Genomic DNA, 12718 nt, shown 5'->3' on the forward strand with positions numbered 1-12718 from the left:
GCTCAGCTGCTAGGGAAGAAGGGGTTGTCAGTGGTGGACCCCAAGTTCTATACAGCTTCACATACAATGATTATGATATGTATCTCATATGTGTATCTCATATGTGATATGTACTTCATCAGAAATCATTTACATAGATTAGTCTTAAATGCACAGTAACAATAACAGCTTGTTTAATTCTAAGAAAAATTGGAAATCATCACGTAAAACTGAATTATCACTTTTTTGTCATAAGTGGACCTCAAGGCTCTGGCTATTGATGGATGGTGTGACGTGGCCACAGAATACTTGGAATACAGGAAGTGCAAGAGGATGAACGCTGCTTGGTCTGGAAGCCTTCTAAAGCAGCCAGATCCAGGGCATAAGACCTACTTCCCTGCAGTCCTCACATACAGGTAAGACTTTTTCCCCTCATTTTTCCCAAAGCTGTTATGTTGACTCTCAGGCAGTTTTGTTAAGTGGTAACTGGCATTACAATAATGTATTCCACTCCACTGTAGGCTGTCCTGCAGTTATAGTGTGGTGCGGCTCATGCATGAGCACATGCTGGGCAACAGCACCACACAGCTGCATCAACAGCTGCAAGAGCAGCACTCAGAGGTATGGATGCTGAAGTGGATGACTGACTGTAAGCCCTATGTACTGCATTAACTGGCTACTAGCAGTGCTCTGTAGGCAACCCTGCCAGTCTGCAGTGACAGCAGAGGAGTGGTAAAGTTCAGCAACCTCACTGCTGTTTTTTTACTTAAATTTAGACAATCATATGCCTTCAAAGAGGGGGCATGCGACAATTGTTTATTGTAGCCCACCCCTAATTCTTCAGTGATATGAAGGTGAAGTCAGCTATATTCGCCAGCTTCTTGTTCGAATTTAAATGATGCAGCGTTTATGGAAAATTTAGCTAGCTAGCTACCAAGACATCAGCATACTACTAGCAGTTTCTTATGCTTGTTATGAAGAAAAGGATCATTGAAACAACATTAAACTAAGATAATACAATGTCTATTGTATTTTTTGATTGACAAAATATTAACATTTGTGGTTTTCTTTGGTCACTTGCGCGGCCATCTTGCCAAAATTTCTTTTTGTCTCATAACACTCTGTTTAGAGTGTACTTATGAAAAACCTCCGTTTAGAATGCCATGTAGCCCTAACACTTCGCCTTACCCATCTATCTCAATAAAAATCAGACCCCTTACGCCTAGGAGTGAACACACAAAACAGAGGGGTAAGGGCTAAGCGGTAGGAGCAAGGGGAGATTGTACACAGCTTTGTTTAAACCTTACTATTAATACCTTGTTGCAGCCTATTGGACATGTATTGAACTTCAGGAATGAACATACTTAAAATTATGGTTAACTTTGCTATATTTTTATTTTGTTTTTAAGGGTGATTTTGAGAACATGTGTGTATACAGTGTTATATATGCAATGTTGATAATGGGAAAATAGTGGTAAATCTGAAAATGTATGTTTTCTCTGGGCACTATGTTGCCTTACAACACCCCACATGTACCTCTCTTCAAAGGGTTTTAAAAGTATGTTTTAGTCCAAAATCTTATCTCAAAACTAAGTGGGAGCTGGATGGCCACAATTTTTATTGGTTGACACATATATTAAATTTTAAGAATGTCTGATGGCTTCAACCATTTTTAAACTGACCAGGAACAGCCTTGCTTAGCTTCACAGATCAGTCAAGCCTAAGGGTTCCCAGCCCCATAGAGCCACTGGTTGTGGCTGGCTTCCAGTAATGGCCTATTAAGTATCCCACCACACTATTAGGACTCAGTGGAGGCTGACTTTTTTTAAAATTCTTAATTTTGAACCAAAGTTGTTTTTATTTCAAAGTAAAGGTTAGGTTCAAACCCTGATTGCAACTTCTACTGTCAGTTAGTTTTCAGTACAAGCCCTGACCAAGCCCCAACATTGCTTAGTTTCTGAAATAAGACCAGACCAAGGATTCTCATAGATCTGTATACACTGGCTGAAGCTGGTAATTCTGTAGAAAATATAGCTGAGTACATGCAGACTGCCTGTTCTGTCTTAAGTCTTCTGGTCTCCCATGCAGCCACTGAGCAGGAGCAGCCTTGCTTAGCTTCAGAGTTCAGTCAAGCCGAAGGGTTCCCAGCCCCATAGAGCCACTGATTGTGGCTGTTTTCCAGTCTTGGCCATTTAAAGTATCCCAGCATACTATTAGGGCTGACTTTTTCAAAGATCTTAATTTTGAATCAAAGTTATTTTCATATCAGTGTAAAGGTTAGGTTCAAATAGGCCCACCATATAGATGTACAATTACACGCTATAGCTCACATGTTGTCATGCACAATCTGTCAGCTGTCTTTAACCCCTTTAATTATTGGTCAGTTTCTCTGACTGCTGTTGATCAGACAGTGGTAGATCAGTACAGTAAAGACACTGATATGATACTGGTATGGTGGCCCTAACAGTGTTGCTGGATTTTTACAAATCAAGACCACTGCTGAGTTGAGAATAGCCCACCATCCAAAAAATGTTCTTGTTCAAAATTATTATTAAAAAACTGACTCTCTGACTACATGATGGGTGATTGTAAGAGATGAATGTATTCTGATCAAGCATATTAGCATCATGTCTTTTCTTGGGTATTTAATTATCAGATTGTAACACATTCCTAGTGGAATGATGATTGAGAAGACAACACTCGAGTCATTTAAAGATGGACCCTTAAATTTTTTGTTAATTTGTTAAAATAATTGAGAAATGTGTGAAGTAGGCTTATAGTCTTCTGAAGAACTCTATTATTGGTTTTCTAGAGCCAGCACTGAAGGGTCCACTGACTCCTAAATCGCACTTCATCACCCAATGTACTTGTCAAGGAGAAAACTCTTCACTCATTTGTTTTAATAAAATACTGCAATAGTCCTATCTAGACATGCTGTGAAAAATCTTTATGATTGTGTCACATAAAATTAAACATACCTGAAAAACGGTATGGTAACAGCAAAGGAGAGCAACTGTTTCTGGGAAATCTTTATTTATACGCTGCACTTTAATTGATACACTGATATCATTAATATTTTATTGTACTGAAATACTATGAAAGTATATAGCTATTTTGCACATTAAAAAGAAAAAAAATAATTCAGCAAATAAACTGTAACTATATTAAAATGTGCAGAAATGTGTTTTCTGTGGAGAATGTGAACTTATTTTCAGTTAGAAAAGCAACAAAACATGCAAATTGACAAGGCGCACGCAAACTTTTGCATCAGAGTATGGTGCGAATTTTTCAGTAGCTATTTTTGAATTCAGAACCTACTATGAGTAAAACAGTAAATATAACAAATTATTCAGTGACAGCTATGAATTGTTCAGTAACTACTACAAATTATTTATTATCTACTGCAAGTCATTCAGTATCTACTATGAATTATTGGGTAACTACAGTGACTACAGGTAACTATTAAAAATGATTAAGTGACTGCAAGAATTATTTTGTTACTACTCTATTTTGTGATTAATAATTCAGTAACTGCTAAGAATTATTCAGTATCTATTATGACTCGTTCAGTAAATACTATGAATGATACAGTACCGTATATAAATTATTCAGTAACTAGTGCTAAATATGTCACAATATTAAGCTCAAAATATGACAATAAAGACCCAGTACAGTTGTACAGATGAAGACTTGTACAGCAGGAGATTGTCAAAAAATTATACTTTCAACACTGGAAAAAAGGACATTGTAAGGCAATATAGCTCGCAGAGATTTTTTTTCAGATTTAGCATTTACAGATACATGTAGGTTCATTGGAGGATTGTATATATTGTGACCCCTGGTTCCTGTCACTACTGAGTTGTTAAGTTTCTCTACAATGAACCATTTCACCCCTTGAATTTCAAAATTGAATGACTTTATTTAAATCTCATAAACAGAATTATGCATTATTTTGATGTGTGTGTGTGTGTGTGTGTGTTGTGTGTGTTTGTGTGTTGTGTGTGAGGCAAGCTTGATTTCGACCCTGATTATAAGTAGATCATGTCACTGTTTGCCTTTGTATTTGCATTTTGAAGCCACACTAACGTAAACAGAGAAGTCTGCATCAGTTTTTCATTATTCCTTGTAATGACTTTATTATTTATATCTGCCATATTTGACTATTCATTGGTGGTGTTGTAGGTGAAGTAGGTGAAAAGAGCTATATCTCAGAGTTCAATGTGTACAAACACGGCCCCCTTAACAGAGCCAAAATATTTTTAAAAAGTTGTATCTGTGATGGATCCTCCTGTATCTGCCAATGTGTTGTAGGAAGAAAGGTTTATTACCCAGATAGCAAACACCTCTTCCAGCTACTCCCCTCTGGTAGAAGATTCAAGATCATCAAAGCCAGCTGTAGGGTGAATCAACTACAGTGGACTCCTTGTACTTTAGACTTAAAGTAAAAGCGACAAACCTCCCTTACTGTATTACACTACAGCTCCTCTAACACAATGCTGATGTGCACAACTGCATACATTTTCACAAATTATTGATGGCCAAAGAAAAACAAGCATTTCTAAAATGGTAACTTTACAGAAGAGGGCAAAAACGATCTTTACTTTTAATGTAAGTTAAAGTAAAGAGATTTCACACAATTTAAAGTGAGCTAAAATTATGTAGAAAATTAAAAATCACAATTTATTTTGAACAGCGACAAAACATCATATTATTCTGTAATTTTTGTGTCTCCTCAGAGCTGCATATGTAAAGATATTGACACATCTCTATAGCTCCTTTCACATCTTTATTTAAATTTATTATATCACAAGACGAGAAGAAAATACTATATAAAGAACTGTTCAATAGAGGCAAGGAAAAAAACAGATAAAACACAGATGAGGGGCATGGCAATAAATGGGGAGGAGCAGGACATCCAAAACCAAAGCACATGGCCAGAGACATCAGGGAAGGAAAACAAGAAGGGAAAAGACAAAGACGAGCAATGCAAGACACGATGTTACACACAGAAACACATCATCTAAGCCACTTATCCTTCCGGGTCATGGGGTGGGGGTGCTGGAGCCTATACCAGCTGTCATTGGGCAGAAGGCAGGATACACCCTGGACAGGTTGCAGGGCAGACAGGCAGATACATCCATACACACAATCACTCACACCTAGGTGTAATTTAGCATGTCCAGTTGGCCTGACTGCATGTCTTTGGACCATGGAAGGAAACCTACACAAACATGGGGAGAACATGCAAACTCTACACAGAAAGGACCCTGGTTGCCTGGACGGGAATCAAACCAAGGCCCTTCTTGCTGTGAGGCGACAGCACCAACGTGCCGCTCCACGCAGAAACAACTGCCCATTAATCTTTAGTTAAATATTTTGCTCTGTTTTGGTGATGAGGCCATCTTTGTATACATACACTTTTGAACGTAAATGTGATGCATTTTCAGGAGGCCATCTGGTTCAGACAGGTGTTCTGTCATAAATTGTATGGAATTATAAGTTTATTTATGTTTCATGTCTCCCCAACCTTCCATCGTGGTTCCTCAACCTTTTATCGTGGTTTCCCAACGTAGCCACACAGCATCTCAGTGGCATTGAAATGGGGCCTGAATTTCAGATAATGTGAAATGGTAGATTCATTTAATATTACCTGACAGAGAAAACAACAGATTACAGCAGTAGCTAGCTAAAGTGATCAGGTGAGTAGAGGAGGATAAAGACTGACCTGTTGCTCACTTACAATGAATTATTTATTCTAAGTACATGTTCTGTTTCCTTCTCAGCTCCACACTTCTCTCCTCGTGTCATTTATTTTGGAAAGTTGTGAACACAAACCGCAATGCTGTACGCTTGTTGACTGACTAAGCCAGCTCGCCAGATAGTTCTACTGCATGTCTCTGATTGAACACTATTCTCTGATCTAACTACTGTGCGTATACCATGTATGTACATTAAAAAGACCAATAGCATGGCAGATTGGGTTAGAGGGGGGAGGGGAGGGGGTTTGTTGATGTCTTAATGGATGAATCTTTAGTGTAACTGGCCTGAACAGTCAAACTGACAGGTCAGGCTACTGGCCGGAAAGTCTCTCAATTCTGCGGATGGGCAGGCCCAGCCTGGAGGGGCCCAATAAAAAATTTTGGAGATGAGTCGACATGGGCCTCTTTGCACCATGGGCCCCAGTGTCACTCTCCCTCTACCCTGATAGGTACATCAATGTTATGACATATGTGCATGTGAGCAACTGTAATTCACTGCCCGTGTATAAAGCACATACAATCATATGCAAAGTTTGGGTGGACATGATTTTCTAAGTGAAAATAAGTTAATACGCTTCCGCACATTGGAATGCAAAATGTTTATTTGCTGGAATTAATATTTTGAGATACAAACACATAGTAAGTGTCAACCAATACGAAATATGTGAAATATGGTTTTGTCACAGTTTTGGAGGTACACGACCATAAAAGATTGGAATACAGGAAATCTAGTCTAATGCAGATTCCCTGTAAACTCTGCAGTACATGGGGAGACAGCACATGGACTCCACCGTTCTCCACTGGCTCACTCCATTTCAGCGTTTCAAGCATAACTCAAAAACGCTAACCAGTAGCAGCTGTACACACATAAAATCATATTATTTTTCATTAGAACACACAAATTGCTGAAAATCTGTTTCGGTAGTGACAATTCTTAATGTTACACACTGATTTTTAGACTTTGGGACACATTTACTTCAAAACAATGGGATATAACTGTTCATCATGTGGCCATGAGGGACAGAGATGCAGTCTCACTTCCTGCTCTAAAACTACAGGGGTGTGGCTAATAGAAGGCTCTGCCTATGGACTATGTTTTTTTTTATATATGATATGACGTATGATAAAGCCAAATCTTTCAACCACATTTTAAAAGAAGTCAAAATGATCTTTAAAAAAAATTAAATACAAAAAAAATATTGTGACAGGTTTTGGGACGGCCACCTTTGATGTACTGTTTTCCTGTGATTGACCATTTCCCATTTATTGTATTATGTATTTGCCTCTAAAATTGTGGTCTTCTGGTGTTTTGACCCCTGAATGCACTGATGAGTCTCTTTGATTTGCCCTTATGAAGCCACTCTGCACATACAGCCTGCCTCAACTTATTTGTTATGCTGCCCACTAACTCAACCATGCTCCTAATTGTTTCTCACTTTCTGTTTTTTTAAGATTTACTACTCTAGACATTATTCTAATCAGACTGCAGGTGGTGAAGTAGGAAAATAGCCACATTTTAAATCATTCTTTATTAATGCTGTAAGGAAATTAAAATACTGAAGTATACTTACATACAAAAGTATATACTTACATTTAACTGTCAATTAAAATCCTTTTTTTTCACACCTTTTGGATCTGACTGAAAATAGAGCTTTAGGGATGAGATGTAACATTTCACTTTATCTCTTGTTGAGAGTTATCTCTGTGATGACCCCTCACCTCCCAACCATCTGGTTATGTTTGCATGAAAAGGAACAAATGATGCAAATGAGGAACAATGTTTTTATGTTTTGAATAATTCCTGGTGCTGGTACTGTTTTAAGCCTTGTAAAATAAACCAGCCATCGTTTGTCTTACTGTGTTGAGACAGAGGAGAAGTGCTAGATGATCAGTAGAAAATGGGGCAGGCTGTGTTTTTAATGCTGCTAGTTTCAGGTTAGTGTATTATATGCCTATATGCATGTGTTTGCATGTGTTTATGTGTGCTTTTTGAGTGCAGGTGTTTAATGTGCTATATCTCTTTTAAATCTCTTACTGTAGATCTGCTGGTCATCTCTGCTCCTCTCTCTTGTCAGTACCACTATGTGAATGAGAGTAAGACCTGGTTTGAAGCTCAGAGCTACTGCAGAGAGAGAGATACACTGACCTGGCTACTGTGGACAGCATGGAGGAGATGAAGAAGCTGATAGTAAAAGTAGATCCTAAGTACAGAAGCGCTGTGTGGATTGGACTTACAAGAGGAAACCAGACCGCCTGGGGCTGGTCTATGGGAAATAACACCTTCTCCAAGCAGCCTTTTTATTTTATTATTCTGTTTTAAAACATTAAGTTATGAAAATGTTACAAGTTACGTAAAATTGACCTGCACAGCGATATTTTTTTCTGGCAGTGTAGAAGTATTACATCTGGGGATGGATCAGTTATCAGTTTAAATAAGCTCAGTCCAGTTTGGCTCATTTGTTTCGTTATTGTACTTAATTCACTTCACTGTCATAAAGGCTCCATAATCGTTAAACATCACTTTAGAACCTGCGGCAGTAAGGCATGTTACAGAAAAGCGGTCAAAATGTTCACTGTCTGTAACAACTTTAAGGTAGAAATGTTTGTGCTGGGTTTGACCTACCCAGGACGATAAGCAGCTAAGATGATGAGTGAGTGTGTGAGTGTTATCAAATTGACTACACTAAAAAAAATAAAAAAATATAAAAATAGTACATTCTTATAATAATACATAATATAATAATTAGAATAGTATGTTTTATTTAATAAGCCAATCAATAGGAATGAAATAAACATTATTTCTTGCAATATTTTTGTGTAGTGTTATGCAGGTGGAAATCATAGTATTTTTGTCATGTTGAGGTCTTAAAAATGCATCGCATTTGATTTTAAAAGCTGTGCAGCAACGCTGTTAAAAATAAAGGTGTCCAAAATAGCTATTGGGAGCGATAACATAGAAGAAGCACTTTTGGTTCCCTAAAGAATCTTTCAACAAATTGTTAATGAAATGTTAATTTGTAAATGAAATGTTTGAGTGTGAAGAATCTCTTAAAGTTTAAATAGCCTCCACATAGGGCTTTGGTCAAGACCACTTTTGTCCAAGACCATGAATAGTCGAAACATTTCTGGCCTAAAGCTGCTGAAGCTCTGCTCTGGTTCACTCCGGTCCAGTTTATCCCTTGCACTGCTTCAGTGCAAGTGAGTGCTTGCTGGTGACAGTTAGGCTTCAGCATTCAAATAAATGCTGAATGAAGCTGAATGATCTATTGGCTTTTAGTTTATGTAAGCCCCCTGTTTTTTTACAGAATCATCCATTCTGTCTCAACGGTACATTCAAGTACAGAAACAGCTCACCTGGAGAGCAGCTCAGCGATACTGAAGAGAGATATACACTGACCTGTCCAGTATCCACAATGCAGAAGAAAACAACCAGCTGAATTACACGTTAAGTGACACGTGGGTCGGCCTGTTCAATGATTCCTGGGAGTGGTCAAACCAGAATACCTCTTCATTTCGCTACTGGGCAGACTCTGAACCGGATCAGACTAACAAGTGCGTCTCAGTGGCTATGAATGACTCTGGGAGATGGTACGATGAAGACTGCGGCCTGAAGCGCAATTTTGTCTGCTAGTACTGTGAGTGTCTACCTGCTGAATGTGAAACATCAGGTTGGTTAAGGCTTTTTGATTATTGAATTTCGAGTATGCTCAATATTTTTGTATTGTAGACAGAAACGGTGTTATTAGACCTGCATGAACTCTTAGCAATAAAGGTGCAAAAACAGCTCTTTAACGTTTTTTTTTGAGTAAAACCATAGAATGACCACTTTTGCTTGCTAATGGATTTTTTTTAAATAAAGGATTTGTGTGAGAAAGAACTTCTAGATAATGTAAATATTCTATGCCAGTTAAAGTTTTTTTTTTTTCTTTTCAGAACCATACATTCAAGCTAAAAACCCTTTGGGCATATTTATTTTTAAAGGGTCATTCTGGCCAAAATTAAATATTTAGCCATTGCTTCATCTGTTGTAAACATGCCTACTGTTACATGGCACTACCTCTCATGGGAAGACAGCACCGGTAAGGTAGTACTGTATCAGAGGCCCCATGAACAGATAAAGATAAAGAACAGATAAAGAAGACTAGGCCAGAGTACCCACAATATGTCTGGTAGACATATACTTTTGTGAGGTTATTCTAAACTCCAAATGTCCATCAGTTCTATCTGCTAAAACATCAACTGGTTCATAACTGGTTCAGGATTTTGATGATTGCAGTTAGTTGTGTAATTTGTTGACGGTCCCTTACCTTACAGCAGTTTTGGCAGCCCACAGGAACCAATGTGCCCTACCAGTTTGAAGGCATCAGTGACTCATGAAAACTAACTGGAAACTGATCATTTTTGTTAGCAGTAATGATCATTTAAACATATTAACATTTTTGCACCCATTGTTCAAAAATATTAAAGGAAGAATTTACATCTATATAAAACCAATTTCAACGCTCTTACAGCTCTTCTTCTTCTCTTTTCATATTTTGTTATTCTTCTGTTCCACATTATTCTTCAAACAAGAATAAAAGAATTTACTCCCAGATCAGATCAGTTTGCCGCTATGGAATCATGTGTACGGAAAACCAGGATAAATTCAAATATATTCTGGCGAAATGTTGCAGATCTTCTATCAATAAAAGTAAAATACTTTTCTATGGATTGGCCAAGTATAACACCCTGACCTGAGATCTTGTCCTTCCGAAATCTTTGCTGGTGGCAGCTCCCATCATCGTGTAGCTTTAAACCATCTGTTTAAAGCTACACAACATGTGACACATTTATCTTTCAGAACAGCAAATTTTGGCAAAAGTGATGAGTTTGCATGTTATCGTTCTAGAAACACTCATTTTCATATTGTACCTGTAATCCGATTACTGTCTTTTTCTATAACTGTAACAGAATGCAGTTACCTTTTTTGCCATCCTGATTATGTAACACTGTTACATGTTTTCCGTTATTACTCAGGTGCAGTGTCCCACGATCAAGTTTTCCAAAGGAGAAGCTATAAAGCTTAGATCTCTCACCAGGGTGTAATTGATATTAAGATTATATGTTCGTTTGACAACTTGCATGTATAATTATTCGCTTCATAAGTGTGGAATTCCTGTTGTCAGTTACTGTTTATTTTGAGTTGATGTGTAAACAAAGATACGTTCCTTCTGTGTGTAAACATGCTTGGCCAATAAAGCCTAAATCTGATCCTCAATTAATGTTCTGTTTTAATCCATTTAAAACTGAAAGTGTTTGCGTGTAATTGAACATGTTCTTTCTTCTCAGATGCTAAAATACAGACAGTGAGAGTGAAGGTGAGCTCTATTGGAAAGAAGGACCTCAGTGACCCTGAAGTAAAGGCAACTATCTTGAAGCAGGTCAGTCTGACTTCTGATGGCAGGATCCTTCAAGAACAGCATATCTGATCTCAAAACTGTACGTGAAAAAGAGAAAATGACCAGCGTCCAGTAATCGTACTGACTGATCATGTTATTCAAACGATCACTCACATGTCTAAAGACTAAACTTCAATAAAGAGAGAAGTGATAGCCTGTAGTACTCTTAAAAGTACACAAAGAGTAACTTGTCTATTGTTTATACACACTTACCTAGTAATTTATTAGGAACACCTCTTTGTCCATTTTATCAGCTCCACTAACATGTAGGTCCACTTTGTAGTTTTATGATTACAGGCTGTAGTCCATCTGTTTTTTTTGGATACTTTTTTAACTTTCAGTGATCAGGAGCCCCACAGGCTTGTGGGCTTATGTACAAGAAACCATAATTCATTTTACATGATTTTCCAACCTGTCTATTCCCCTTAGAATTAAACAGGCTGTTTTTTGTTACAGTGCCTTTAAGACTGATATAAATGAAAATGAGCTATGTTCTAATTGGCTGTCCTGTTTTGTACTTCTTTCAAAAAGCAGTCCTAGCTGAAACACGCCTTATATCTTCAGCCATGAATCAGCAGGGCTAGACTGCTGTAGGCTGAAAGGGGTTGATATGTGTAAATGTGTTCGTTTTTGGTGACTTCACAAAAGCAGTGAATTCTGAATGGCCTGTTTTGCAGCCTAGTTTGCATATGTGGACTGTATGGACTGAGGAGTGATGAAGCACACAATACTTAAGCAGGCATTTTATTTATTTATTTATTTATTCATTGATGTAGAACACATTATTTAAAGACTGTTTGCATTGTAGTTAATTATCGTTATTGTGTTTATTTCAGCATTCATTCAACTTTTTTCTTTAACAAAATTAATATATTATTAATTTATTTTCAGAATCAGTGGCATAAATGCAGCCATTTTACTATTAACTATTTTGATCAAGAACTTTCTATGAGGAAGCTTTTATTAAACTACTCAGTCTGGTTTCTGTCACTGCCCTGAGACCAATTCTGACTCCAGAACAGTGTGTATGTCTTAATAATTTGATGATGATGATGATGATGATGATGATGATGATGAATTACGCGCAAATTTGGAAAAATTGGGTGGAATCCCCCTTTAAAGGCGAGGAGAACAGCAGGTTCTGGCCAGCATGGTGGCGCTGAAAGAGAAAGATAAAACAGTTGCAGCATTTCCTTTTCTAATCTGACTACATTAAGGTTTACTGTAACCACAGAGAGAGATTAGTGCAGTTTTTAACAGTACAAGACAAGCTTTCAGCACTTATAATGAATATTACAGTTGATAAATCATCCAAGGTTGCAGCGTTGATTAATTATTATTTATGACTATCAAATAATATGAACCAAACTAAAAGGTATTTTTTAACTATTTTAGTCAGCAGTCCAAGTATTTTTGGGAAATATTTATTGTAAATATTATTAAACAAAAAATATACTACTATTATCATTTCTTTAAAGTAATTTCTACTCAAAGAATTGATATGTAACAGTAATTTGGCCTCAATATTTGGTGAAGTGAGGG

At 37.3% G+C, this 12718-nt stretch overlaps 1 long non-coding RNA gene across 1 annotated transcript; it reads left to right on the plus strand.

Moving 5' to 3' along the window:
* Positions 1-209: 209 nt before the first annotated feature.
* LOC118797193 lies at positions 210-12139 on the plus strand. The gene is made up of 3 exons (XR_005005929.1): positions 210-395; positions 7779-9406; positions 10755-12139. It is a non-coding gene; the product is annotated as an uncharacterized LOC118797193 (long non-coding RNA).
* The last annotated feature ends 579 nt before the right edge of the window (positions 12140-12718 follow it).

The sequence above is a fragment of the Colossoma macropomum genome, unplaced genomic scaffold (assembly GCF_904425465.1).
Source record: "Colossoma macropomum unplaced genomic scaffold, Colossoma_macropomum, whole genome shotgun sequence".
Classification (NCBI taxonomy): Eukaryota; Metazoa; Chordata; class Actinopteri; order Characiformes; family Serrasalmidae; genus Colossoma; species Colossoma macropomum.